The sequence below is a fragment of the Dermacentor silvarum genome, chromosome 9 (genome assembly GCF_013339745.2).
Source record: "Dermacentor silvarum isolate Dsil-2018 chromosome 9, BIME_Dsil_1.4, whole genome shotgun sequence".
Classification (NCBI taxonomy): domain Eukaryota; kingdom Metazoa; phylum Arthropoda; class Arachnida; order Ixodida; family Ixodidae; genus Dermacentor; species Dermacentor silvarum.
The window spans coordinates 110,010,568-110,024,590 of record NC_051162.1 but is presented as its reverse complement, the minus strand read 5'-3'; positions in this window follow the sequence as shown (position 1 = coordinate 110,024,590).

The window sequence follows — 14,023 nt, the reverse complement described above, 5'->3', positions numbered from 1 at the left end:
TATTGAATTATTCACGTCATTCCAGTGCCACGTCTATGAAGAAAACCCTAAACTTGCCCGACTTTTCGTTGCGTCGAAAGTCATCTCGCCCAGTTCTTTTTCACAAAATCTATTATTATAACAACGATTTGAAGGACATCCTATTTCATCCACCTCGTCTACCGTTTTGTCACCCAAAATTATGTAATGACTCTTGTTCCTAGAACAAGCGTCGCAGGGAACCACCTTCCCTTCACAATCGCAAGCATAACTGATGACCACGAGTTCAAGATCGCTTTACAAAATGCCTTGTTGTTAGTTGCACGTCTTGTCATTTTTCCCTACTCCTTTCTGGAGTGCCTTTGGAACCTGGAAGTATTTTCAATAAATAAATAAATAAATAAATAAATAAATAAATAAATAAATAAATAAATAAATAAATAAATAAATAAATAAATAAATAGCGTGCTTACACGCTGCGCGTGCGCAAAACACTCACTCCAGAAGCGCAAGGCACAACGATGTCCTGGTTCGGCCACAGAGCAGATTGAGCCGTGAGTTGATTGTGCGTCCGCTTCGCATCGTCGTTTTTGCAGCCAAACGCACACTACGTCTCTGAAGACAGTTTGAGCACTAACGCTCGATGAAAAGGCGTCGAGCGGCCATACTCTAAACCTCCACGTGCGATCTGCACCTGCGCAGTCGATAGTTAGACAGCGCGATGGCGACGGCGCCGATGGCGCTAATGAGTCTCAAGCATCCGTTTGGTTGCTATTGCAATAAAAAAAATCAAGCAGCAAACAGAGTAATTTGGCGGCCTGTTCAGGTAGATTGCCTCAAGAGGCGGACATACGTTACTTGCGCCAAAACTTGCCTATGGCCAAATAAAATCATTCGCTGAATAACGTTTTAATTATTGACTTCGGGGCATCTGATCCAGATGCGAAGTTGAAGCTGAGCTGGAATGAACTCACATCCCCTTAGCAGGATTCCTAAGAGTAGCGCAATTTTCGAGATATTTCTGTCCCCAAAATGGGCTGAAATGTTATTGGCGTTGCTGTTTAAACTATTCCGAACGGCTGCACGCACTCTTTTGGGTAACTGTTTGCTGGAACACAGTGTATTCGTTGTACACTTCAAGGCCGGATATGTCAAAAGTCGTGCGAGTCTTATGATTTCCGCCTAGCAAACAGGGGCTTAAATTCTGCTCGGCATCGATTTCGCAATTGCAACTCATGTCCTAAAGTGTAGATAATTGTAAAAGTAATTAGTAAATTATATGAATTATTCACAATTGTGTTTACGCACATTTACGCCCAGGAAAAGAAAACGAGAAGAGACAAAACCGAGTCCTTGTACTTTTCCTGCGTGCTGTATAACACTGCTACAATGAACGCATCACAAACTGCCTGCAAACAAATGCCTGCATACAAACGCTATTTTAATTAGGTAATAAGATATTTCAACTTCTCATGCAGGTAATGTCAGCTTCATCAATGGATTAATCTGGAATGACGAAAAACGCTATCTGTCGCAGGTGCTTCCAAGAAATAATAAAGATCTAGCTTCGTACTAAAAAAGAAAAAAAGAAAAAGGACAGGCACGCGGTACGAGCATTCGCGGTCGCTTGGCACGCCGAATCTTCTGAGCTTCCGGTAGGATGGTAGCAGTCAAGCTGTTATAATACTCCCTATTCCCCCGCCATCTTTCTTATCAAACTTTAATTTGTACGTATCCCAACGACCCCCTGCCCCCCTTTTAAAGCGAGCGCATAAACTTATTTCAAGCGGTCATATTTCCTGCATACACATCCCCTCATAAAAATGTTTCTTGCATGCACTGTAAAAATGTTCACACCCTTAAAGGTGTTTGCTTGTCACGCGGGTAACACCCCTGCCGTTAGGGCCTTACAAAATTTATAGCGGACGACAACGGATATCTAAGTAGACATGCGATGACAAAAGGCGTAGTTTAAAACTATGTAATCATTCTGACAGCCTTGGGCACACAGAAATATCCGACAGGAGAACTTCACAGGGATAGATATGAAACCTTAATGCACTTTTTATCATCACCTGTTACAGCTGTCATCATTTTTACTTGCACGAAAAAGTTGGAAAATAAGATGCCATCGATTGGTTCCCACCCACAATTTATTCTTACCCCTTAAACGTGAGGGTGTTAGCCATGCGACAACCGAATATTCTTTTTACACACATAAAGGTGCAAAAATGTTGAGAGTGTGTGGCTATAAGTTCGACAAAAAAAAAGAAACTTATTACTTTCTGACACCCACATTAATGTCGGCACATCACGAATAATTTTCGCTAAAGACAAACTAGGGTCTCCTTATTATATTGCCCACGACTGTGTATGTTGTGATAATTAAAAATAGACAGATTTTTTTTTAAGAAACGTGACTCACCAGCGCAGTTATTTTTTCCTTCCCATGCACTCAGTTGCAGTCTTGTTGCAATAAAGAAAAGAACACAAAGCATATCTGCGGGCGGTGACTAAACTCGTCATGGGGAACGTGAGAACAAGGAAAAAAGCACCGTGAGAAATATCGATAGAATTGGAACAGATAAAGACGGGAGAAAATTTAGATACTGCTCGCTGTGGGACAATCGCGCGACAAGTAGCAGAGTAATCGGAAAAGAACATTTCACGGTCCTGCGCTCCGCTAATCATCGCTTTTCACATGCTATCGCACTGCTAACACACAAGGACAGTATATACCATGAGCGCGGGAAGTTCTAATGGTGAACCAGCGCCGATAAGGGCTGCACGTACTCTGTGCTACATAGAAAGCCTGCCCGTTAGCATTAATAACCTAACTTATTATTTATTTTACTTATTTAAACATGCTGCGGATCAACATTTTCGTCCAAGCAGGAGGGGCAATGCAATATCAATTAACTCGTAACACCAAGAAGAAGAAAACTTGAATTCGTCGCATTAAACACTCCTCAATACGCAGAAAGAAACAACATATCTGTGAAGGAACAACAATAAGAGTACAATGCATTTGAACTCTAAATACGAAAGAGAGATTTTTTCAGTGTTGTAGCAAAATTCTCAGCTGCGAATATCTCCTGAGGCAGTGAATTCTAGCCTTTAACTGTTCTGGGAAAATAACTGTGTTTGTAAGCGTTAGTTCGGCCAAATAAGGGTGCTAATGATTGACTATGTTTACGACTGGTTATCCTAGCAGTGGCTGGTTTTCACCGGTTTGGTCGCGCCTCAGTGCTTGCCAATTCGGACATTTTCCAGCTTCCCAGATCGGTATCCCTGAGAAATTACGCGGATGCAGAAGTGCTTTTGTTGAGTTGTTCGAGGAAAATAGTTGCCGAATACGCGAGATTTTAACCGCCGCGGTAGCCCAGAAGCCATGGCGTTGCATGCGCTGCTGATCTCGAGGCCACGATTTCAATCACGGCCGCGGCAGCCACATTTGGATAGAGATGAAATGCGAAACTGCTCGTTCACTCTGATTTAGCTACGCGTTAAAGAATCCCATGTGGGTAAAATTATTCCGGAGTCCCCCCCACTACAGTGTGCACCTTATAATCATAGCGCAATTTAGACAGGTAAATCCCCAGAATTAGCTTTGAACAAGATTTGGTGTTTGTAACATAGAACGCCAGGAGAGGTAGAGAAATGGCACTGCAAGAAAGCAATATTCTTAAGTGCGTAAGCGCTCGTTTATATATACCTTTTGTAAGTTAGCGAATTCATATGTAATAGTTGTGGTGTTGCAACAAATTAGGTGTTAAACTGTTTTAATGAAATCACTGAATATCATGCGGTCTTAGTACAGGTCTGTGTGTTTTAGAGATGCCTGAGAGCCTGCAGCTATATCTGTACAGATGTACCGTCGTTACTTATTGCTTGATTATGAAGAGTGTACATGCACACACTGATATTAAATTTAGATCATAATGCCCTGCCGTATGAATCGTTCCCTACCGAACGTTCTCTAGCCAGTCGACGATGTCGAATTTCTGTCCACTCGACACGTTTATCGAACAAAAGAGTAGTGGAAATAAAGACATCTATGTAAAACACGTAAAAGAAATTTACCCTGTATTACGATTCCATTCATCAGCTCAGAAACATAAACTCTTCATGTCGTACATGCCCGCTAATTTGGTTGTCTGCACTATACATATAAAAAAAATCGCTACTGTGGCGTTATTATGAGGCCGCCATTGACGTCTAGGCCATGGATGACGTAGCATTACTCGTTAATACGTCACTTCTAGCACGCGAAGGGACGTCCTTGTTTTCACCATCATCATTATGCAATATTTTACTATATTCCGCACGATGTGCTTCTTGAGCAGGGGTCAGTCCCAGGTAAAAATGAAAATCGTCTGTGGCAGATAAAAAAATCGTATTAACCACAAAAAATTTATTTTTATTTTTTAAAGACATCATAAGATTGATGTCTCGCTTATACATAACTTTCGACTGATTTACTGAGCACTCCCAATCAATTACCCCGCTCACAGCACGTAACAATTATGGCACGACCTTTTCCTATGTATTTTTGTTCTCTTTTTGTCTCGATTGCCTCTTTTCTCCATTGAGCTTGATTAGGCTAGTAAATACGTACTACGGTATTCTAACAGCTTCTCGAAGAAATTGTATAAGATCGCAGTATCAATAAATAAATAAACAAAACACAATTTTGTGACAGTGCCTACACATTTAGTACGTACTCAACTGTTGACAAATCTACAGTTCATAAGTGAGAAATTTGTGCTACTACGTGGTGGTTATGTACCAAAACAAAGTATGACCGGTTGGTGAGACTTTCTCGCTCTCAGAAAGCTTCACACCGGCGGTCAGGAAAAAAAATATTCAGCGCTGTGCTCTGGCTCTATGCTGGCTCGCGACTTTTCTACTGTACTAGGAGGCAGCTATGGATAGCTGGGACATGTAAACGCGGTTTTCAGGAATATCCAAATGACTTAGTCCTTATACCACCTCACCCACCGTGTTTCACCAAGGCCTCAGAGATAGTATGGAACCAGCCCATTGAGCGCTGATGATCTCGGAGGCCATTGCTACACAATGAAACTGTGCGTTATATAGGGTGTCCAAGCGAACGTTAGCCAAGCTGCTCACAGAAAAAAAAAGATTTTAAAAGCACCGCGCAATACACAATTTTGAGACTTACGGTGTTCGGTCGTCCGATCTCTAACAACCGAAAAGCAGGTCTTAAAATCTTGTTTTGCACAGGATTTTAAATATATTCTTTTTTTTCTCTGCACAGCTTGGCTTACCTTAGCAGGGACACACGGTACATATATTTGTAAGCTCAGAGCACGCTGAGAAATTCAGTTTAGTAAAGGTTTAGTGTTTGCGTATAGCAGGACTGTAGTGAAAACTCGTATACGTTGGCTCTCCCGCTTATGCTTGCGGCAGCATAACACTGGTGTGGTGACACACACACGTGCATGCGTTCGTTCACCAAGAAAGAAGCCCCATCTGTTCTGCGCACCGCAAAACAAACGGCAGCGCTGTAACACCTTCATGACGCCCTGCATTGCTGCCAAGCTACAGGGATAGGATATTCAGCAGCTAACGGAAGATATCAAGGAAGAGATGATGCTTTTCTGAACGCTGTCTTACGTCCTATACAATATTTTTGAGACATCCATTGTTTGACCTTTTGAACATTCAAAGCAGCCATAACAAGTGTGCAGAGTTTCAGGAGAGGTAAAAAAAAATGACCAGACTGCCAACACTTTGCTTCATCTGGTTTCCTGCGTAGAAATATAGGCTTCAGCTACGCTATTCTCGTGTCTGATGAAGACTTTTACAAATCTTTAACTTCAAGTGCGAAGTCACCCGGTCAATACTGAACTTTGTTCACTTCAGTGTGCATTCATCAAGACCGAAGATCTCTGTTAGTGTTGCGGACAGCCACTTGAGTCATAGTGTACAAGCTCTAAGTTACCACAGTTAAGGATGGACAAAACATGTTTTCCGTCCTCGCACTCTATACACGTCCTTGGAGCCAGAAAAGCACATGCTGAATCTAGTTGATGCGTACGTTATGCACGCAGACATGGTGTCGCATTCATTTCCGTTGGATCAATGTCAAATGTCGCGGAGAGGAGTCCCGCCAGAATGTCGCATTGCCTATAGTTACTGAAATTTGTTGCGAAACGTTACGTTTCACATCGCGTTTCAGCAAACCTAGTCATGCAATATGCTTCATCACGAAAAAAAAAGCTGCAAATTACTTCTGTTATCTCTCCTTCCTGTTTTCTTTTTGTTTTGGTGCAAGCAAGACGACCTAACGCTTTTTTTGTTATTTTTGGCAATCACCATCATTTCGGCGGTGAAAAGCTGCCCTCTAGACAAGGCAACTGTTAGCCCTGTCAACCACCAAACTTGTTTTGGAAATAAAGAATTTGAATTAGAATGCATTCGTTTCACCAGGACTTTACCAAGAGACACAATACTCCTTTGTCGACTATGGTTGGAAGCGGTCTTTTAGAATGCTTACGCTTCCGACTCAAAAACATTCACCAGCGTCACCCAAAAAACATTACAGTCATGGACAAAATATATCGACCACATTCTGCGTCATGTGCCCCCCCTTCTGTAAACTGAAACAGTCTATCCCCACAGTGCTCAACATGTAGAAAGGCAGTCCTCTGTCGCAATAGAAGGTTTGGTAACAACGGTGTCACTCGTCAAGAGATTAAATAAGGCCGTGTAAGCATTATTATCTCAGGTCTGCCAGCTTGTATGAACAGCTACATCATTTATTTCGTATACCTTTTTCTCTATCATATCTATTGTATGCTCATCCGTTCTCTTCCCCCATCGTTCGAACTCCAGTTACTTGCCCTCCAGTTCAGGGTAGCAGTCCGAATAGTGTTGTCCGGTTGACCGCTTGACCTCTTCTAATGTCTCTTGTCACATGGTTCTGCGATCATGGCCCTACTGTTTTGCTTATATACTTAGGAGGGTTTGCCCTGACTTCTTGTAGTTTAGTTTCTAAAGCCCTTGGCGCATATATTGAAGCTCAAGAAAGCGTGACATGGTTTCCTAATCTGATGGCCACAGTTCCACTTAGATATCTTGAACGACGTGTTTTATTTGCAATGCTACCGTTGTTCATGATTACTTTCTCTGAGATGCCATTGACCATTTCATCCATCTTTCACGAAAGTTCTAACCAATCCATTTACTCTCGCGCATTTCTCAACTGTGTTGCGTACTACGACGCGCTGAGCCCATATGCCAAATAGCACGACGTATGGAAACGGCTGCAACGACCTATCAGATAACGAGGTCAATCTTATACCTGTAGGAGTACTCGAGATTTGGGGGGCAATTCGAAATATAGTTCAAGGGCGCCAGCAACCGCATTCCGGTGGAAATGCCACTCCGGGGACAACTTTCATGGACGGTGCCCCTTCTTTTTGAGGATGTCTGCGATGTTTCATTTCTCGTGTTTTTCTGCTGTGGTCCTATTACAGAACTGACCGTCGGCTTCGGTTACCGCCGTGGTTCGGCCCACTTTCTGCTTCGCGCTTGTACATTTCTTGTTCTTTTTGCAAGGTAAGCACGCGGCCCCGAGGACATTTAGAACGACACAGAGTTGCAGACACATTTTGGAGAAGCACATTCTAACTCTCCCAACGCAACTTTCATTTTAGACGACGCACCACAGTATGGCTAATGGGGCGCAGTGACAGGCGTGGACTACCAACTTCATCTAGTTTTCCATGGCGTGATTCAGAAGTGATGCTCTGCGCTTTTCTTCTCGCTTGAACCTCCTTCAGGGCACTGCAAATGTGTTTTCGCATTCTCCTGGAAGATGCACAAGATGGAAGACAACAAAATCAAACTGGGTTACGAAGAAGTTTCTAGAAGCGCATGCAATAAAATAACTCGTGTGAGTACTTACAAGTGCGACAGTGACAAGCAGTAATCGACTTTTTGAGGATTTCGATGAAGGGGCAATTCGCTCGTCTTCTAGAGACTCGAAGGAAGAAAATTACAAGAAAAGGAAAAAAAAATACAAAGAAATTGAAGAGATAGAACGTGACACACGTCGGTTTGGAAAAACGCATCTTCAAAGAGCATCTGATTCGTGTGCAAGCAACCGACTCTGAAATGTGTGTCATCAGACTGGAAGCAAGCGGGGTCACTGCGACGCCAGTCGGGAAGGATTTGTGCGTTTATTTCCTTTCGCGTTGCTCAAGTTCAAGTGCACTGATTCGGCGCGTGCCTTACTCATGCGACCACTGTCACGTAGGCACCTCATTTTGAGTGCAAAAGGCGCCCTCGTTGAGTAGCGCTACGCACTGCAGACATTCATATTAGGGAGGAGGGGAGACACCCTTGGCTCGGTGAGCACGTCGAACACTTCACACATCGCAAGTGCAATGCATGTTGTGAACGTTCGCAAGCCTGGGGGCTTCGCGGACAAGCCGATACCGGATTCCTTCATGTCGAAACTGTTTTTTGAGTAAAGCCACATTTCGGCACATCTCGAGTGCGCATAATTTCAAGTCTTGACAGGGAGTGTCACATCGAGCTGCATGTGTAACGCAGGCAGAGAATCAGACAAGTATTTTTTTTTTCTGTTTACGACACTCTCAGTGACATTGCCATTGACATTCTGGCCTTGATCGGCAGCCACCTTTAGCCGGCTGGCCAAGCCAATCGTCAATCTAGGAAACAAAGGTGAATAACGCAGAAGTGCACACAGAATGAAATGCCTGTAAGAAAAAAGGCCAATACTTTTTTTGTGTGTGTTCGTGCTCTGCTTGTTAACTCACGTTCCTCGCAAATTTACGGACTCGAACGAGTGCTACTAATCTCCTTGGTCTCGCGTAAAACCCTGTGCATTAAGCTATAGTTTACCACGATGATATCAAACCTCGTTAAATCAAGTTAAATCAAGTATAACCTTGATGATGATGAATATAGTGTTTTGTGACGCAAGGGCCAAGTTTGACCAAACACCTTGTGAACTATTTCTGAACTTTGTGAAGCTGAAGCTTGAATGTGTAGCGAAAGCTATGGTGTTCTAATCGTCATCATCATCATCATCATCGTCACTCTATTTATATGTCCACTGGAGGATGAAGGCCTCTCCCTGCGATCTCCAATTGTCCCTGTGTTGCGCTGGCTAATTCCTCCTTACGCCTGCACCTAATTTTCTACCGTCCTCGACTGCGCTTCTCTTCCATTGGCTCCCATTCTGTAAATCTAATGGTCCGCCGGTTACTTACCCTACGCATTACATGACCTGCCCAGCTCAATTTCTTTCTCTCAATGTCAATTAGAATATCGGGTACCCCCGTTTGCTCTCTCATCCATACCGCTATATACCTGTCTCTTAGCGTAACGCCTAACATTCTTAGTTCCATCGATCCTTGTGTGGTCCTTAACTTGTTCTCGAGCTTCTTTGTTAACCTCCAAGTTTCTGCATCATATGTTAGCATCGGTATAATGGAATGATTGTACACTTTTCGATGACAGTGGTAAGCTCCCAGTCAGGATTTAGTAATGCCTGCCGTATGCACTCCAACCCATTTTTATTCTTCTGTAAATTTTCTTCTCATGATAGGGCCCCTTGTGAATAATTGACCTGGATAAAAGTACTTCCTGTACAGACTCTAGACGCTGACTGGCGATCCTGAATTCTTGTTCCTTTGCCAGGCGATCGAACATTACCTTTGTCTTCTACATATTCATTTTCAACCCTACTCTTACACTTTCTCGGTTTAGGTCTTCAATCATTTGTTGTAATTCGTCCCCATTGTCGCTGAACAGGACAATGTCATCTGCAAGAAGAAGGTTGCTGAGATATTCTCCGTTGATCCTCACTCCTAAACCTTCCCAGTCTAATAGCTTGAATACTTCTTCTAAGCATGTAGTGAATAGCATTGGACAGATTGTGTCTCCTTGCCTGACCCCTTCCTTGATAAGTAATTTTCTACTTGTGGAGAATCAAGGCAGCTGTGGAATCTTTGTAGGAAGTTGTCCAAGATATTCACGTATGCATCCCTGTACTCCTTTATTACGCAATGCCTCTACGACTGCTGGTATCTCTATTGAATCAAATGCATTTTCATAATTTATGAACGCCATATAGACAGGTTGATTATACTCCTCAGATTTCTCAATCATCTTATTGATGGCATGAATCTGATTCATAGTAGAAAATCTCTTCCTGAAGTCAGTCTGTTCTCTTGGTTGATTGAAATCATGTGTTGTCCTGATTCTATTTGAAATTATCTTGCTGTATATTTTCTACAATACTTAAAGCAAACTAATGGGCTTGCTTGAAGTATTCTTCAATTCTTTAACACCTCCCTTCTTATGCATTAGTATAATGCTGGCATTATTCCAGCTCTCTGGTAGACTTGAAATTACGAGGCATTGCCTAAAAAGAGCCGAAAGTTTTTCGTGCATTATATCTCCTCCATATTTGATTAAATCGACAGTTCCATATTCCCCTGACGATTTTCCCCGGGTCATGTTTTGCAAGGCCCTTGTAACGTCATGGCTGGTTATAAAAGGAGCCTCTGCATCTTGTTTATCATTACTTTGAATGAAGATAGCGTGGCTGCTCTGGGTACTGTACAGGTCAGTATAAAATTTTTGCCACTGAAGGAGGTAGGGGTAGAATAGTGTACCAGGGAGGCCAATTCCCATTCTGGTGAGGGAGTGTATTTAAGCTTAGTGAGCCTTTCCCATATTGGTTGTACCTGGACTAGTATAGCCCCAGTGCATCTCGACTGTTTTTTTTTTTTTTTTGCCGGTGTCAGGCGCCACTCAAGCTTGAAAATGTAGTGGACTGGAGGAGTATTCGACCTTAAGACTTTCAGCTTAGAAACCCTGCGTTCTACCTTTGCTCCACGCCATCACTCTCCGGTTAAACCGGCTATCTGGTTTAACCGGAAGGGGAAATGAATCCGGCCTCAAAAACCGGTTATCCGAACTTCAAGAAACTGTTATACAGGATATCCGGTTGAAATAACCGGTTAGCCGGATATTCGAATATTCGGACACGAATATTTGGTGTTTAAAAAAGGAAAGGTAAGGCGGTTAACCAAAGCAGATATCGGGTTTGCAAGGGCGGTTGAAAAAATATCTACAAATATAATACAAGAGAGAAAGAAGTAATTTCGACACAACTAGAGAACAAACATCCGGCTATCCAAGTATTAGGATACATTTAACCGAATAAACCGAATAACCGATCACTCCGGTTATCCGGTTTTCAAGTTCGAATAACCGGTGAATCGAATTGCCGGATAACCGATTTTTTCCGCTAAACCGGTTTGATGTTCCTGCACTGCTATGAATTGTAAATGGCGTATTACAAAAAGGAACACAGCACAAAGAATAAACCCGGACAAACATTCCCGTGTACGGTCTTGTTCTTCGTCCTGTGTGTTTTGCGTGATTTATAATTATGCATCCAAACCAAATACCGCATTTACCTTAATTAAATGTATGGTTTTATACCAAACGGAAATCGTATCCACGCGCGATAGATATGATTACGCGCCGCGTCAAGTGACTTTTCAATTTATCGTTCACGCGCGGACCAGCTATTACCGCGTCTGCCGAAAGGAAAAAAAAAAGAAACAAAACAATGACTCTTCTGCCTGCCTCTGCGCGCATTGTGTCGGCCATGGTCACCCACCAACACGTGCCGCGAGTCCCAAAAGCCGGTCTTAAAAAAATTAATAATTATGCAGATCCCAGGCACTGTGGCAATCGATCTAAGCGAAGCTTTTTGTGCTGCTTGCATTGACTGGCAATCATTCGCGGAGATGTTGACAGAAAATGTATATCTTCAGAATATAGTGCAATACAAGAGTGCTGAGTTGATGTTAAACGTTACCTTGCTTGCACCACCGCTGTTTGTCTACGTAGCACTTAAGGTTGCGTTCTCAACACGTCTTATTTGTCCACCGTACTACTTTCAGCATGCGACGCACTTTGTTCTGGTCGTTTGCGAGGGCGGCGTGCTGCGGCCGTTGGTCGCGCAAACGTGCCACTCACCTCGTATAGGGTGATCATTGAAGGTTCAGACCAGCGACGGCTTCAGTTAAACAATCATGTCACATTTTGCGACATAAATGTATGAAAGTTATTGCCGCATCGAATTACGTGACGCATACCTATATATGTCCTTCTTTCACGTCGGACGCACAATTTTTTTTTTCGTCGCTAGTGCGAGCTGTGAAGAGAAATGTTCGTAGCGTTGCCTGTTACGTAGGAAACGGAGTTATAGAGTAGTGAACATCAAACTTAGATGGCCTACACTGTGTCTCAGTATTCGAAGACGGCGTGCGGAGGAAGACACAAGGTGCACACGGGCGATGCGCTCCACAGAGGAAGCCTCAAACTGCAGCCCGATTTGCATGACTGCCGCGGGGCGGACGGGCCCACGGGTCGCAGTCAAATGCGCTCGCGACTCTTGAAGTCGTTTCTTTTTTTGGCGCTGTTTCGCTGAATCTCTTTGTGTGTATACGTATTTCGCGTCTCGTCGTAGGGGTCTCATCACCGGTTTGGCGGAGCGATGTTCTTCACCTGTGATTTATCGTTTATTCACGGACCAGCGCAGATGTCCCCCTTTACTTTTTCTTCCGCCCCTTGGAAAGTAGAGCAGCTAAAGAACGGAGCTGAAGGTTGTGGAAAGGCGGTGGGTGGTGGTGTTGAGGACAGCCGGAGCTTTTTTTGTAGGGCGTTTCCGCCGCAGCGGTGACAGACGCCAGTGTTATCCAGGTTAGCTATTACTAAAGTCGATCCTTAAAAGAATGGTCGTTGCAATTACTAGTTAGTTGACAGCACCATTTACTACATCGGCATAATCTCAGTTGGTAACGGTAGAGTTACTGAATCTACCGTTACAATTAACGGTACATTACTGGCTTATAATGTGACTCAGCTACGAATTGGAAACGCAGTAAGCACTACCGGATGCAAATTTTCTAGCCTGTACATATATATCAACTCCACGCGGGAATAAGGAAGAGATGGTCGGATATATGCGATGTAGGCTATAAAGTTCGTATTCAGGGGCGCTAAGTGCGTTTGACATTGGTATATGCTGAGACCCATTGGTATTTTAGTGACTATACCTTGTTTAGTCAGTAAAGTTAAGAACTTGTAGGAACAGTGTGACAACTAAAAAGTAACTACAACGACCTTTTTTTAAGCGTAGATCGAAGTCGTGGGTGTGCATTCATGCCGTGAACTTCGACTATGCAACTTCCGCCCCTATCGCCGTGCTCATTCGAAACTGCCAGCGGTATAACTGTTGCCGTCCGCGTCATCGATGTCCCCGTATTCTGCATCTTCCATACCGATTAATGATTTTGTTTCACTTTACGAGTACCGCCATCTTGTGCAACAATGTCTCAACTTTGTGCACAGTTACATCACAATAACAAGGTCGTTATGCATGGAACGCATTCGTACAAACATTTTAACGAGTAACAGTCGACCGTATAGTAGATCGAATTTCGTTGATCGTTACGTTTAGAAAACGGCAGCGCCAACAGACCGAGATGGCAGTGTCCTAGCGATTGTGTGAAACAGTATATGCAGAGAAGCGCGTTTACTGTTTAAAGTCGTAGAAAACGGAATCCGTGCTTACCGCGCCTCTGTTAACACTGAAATGTCGGGGAGAGATTGCATGCACTTTATGATCGAAATCTATCAATACAACCATCTTCATTGTTACTTGCCTGGCTTGTCAAGGAAAAGCTGCGGGTTTGTATTATAGCCTGCGCCCTTCGCATCAGGTGATGTTTAAAACATTGCGGTATTGTCGCTTCCGGCGTCTGCAGTACGACAATGCATGGCGTAAGTTGAGATTTGTTTTTATTTATCGCTCACAGGGGTGGGGCGTCCGAGAGGCCCGCGCGTGGTTGTTTGTTCGTAGTGTTCGTTCAACAGGCACACACGGAGAGCGGTGGCGTCTTCCTTTGTATTGCGGAGGTCACAGGAGGCAATGGGAAACCATGGTAAAGTCGTTTGCCCT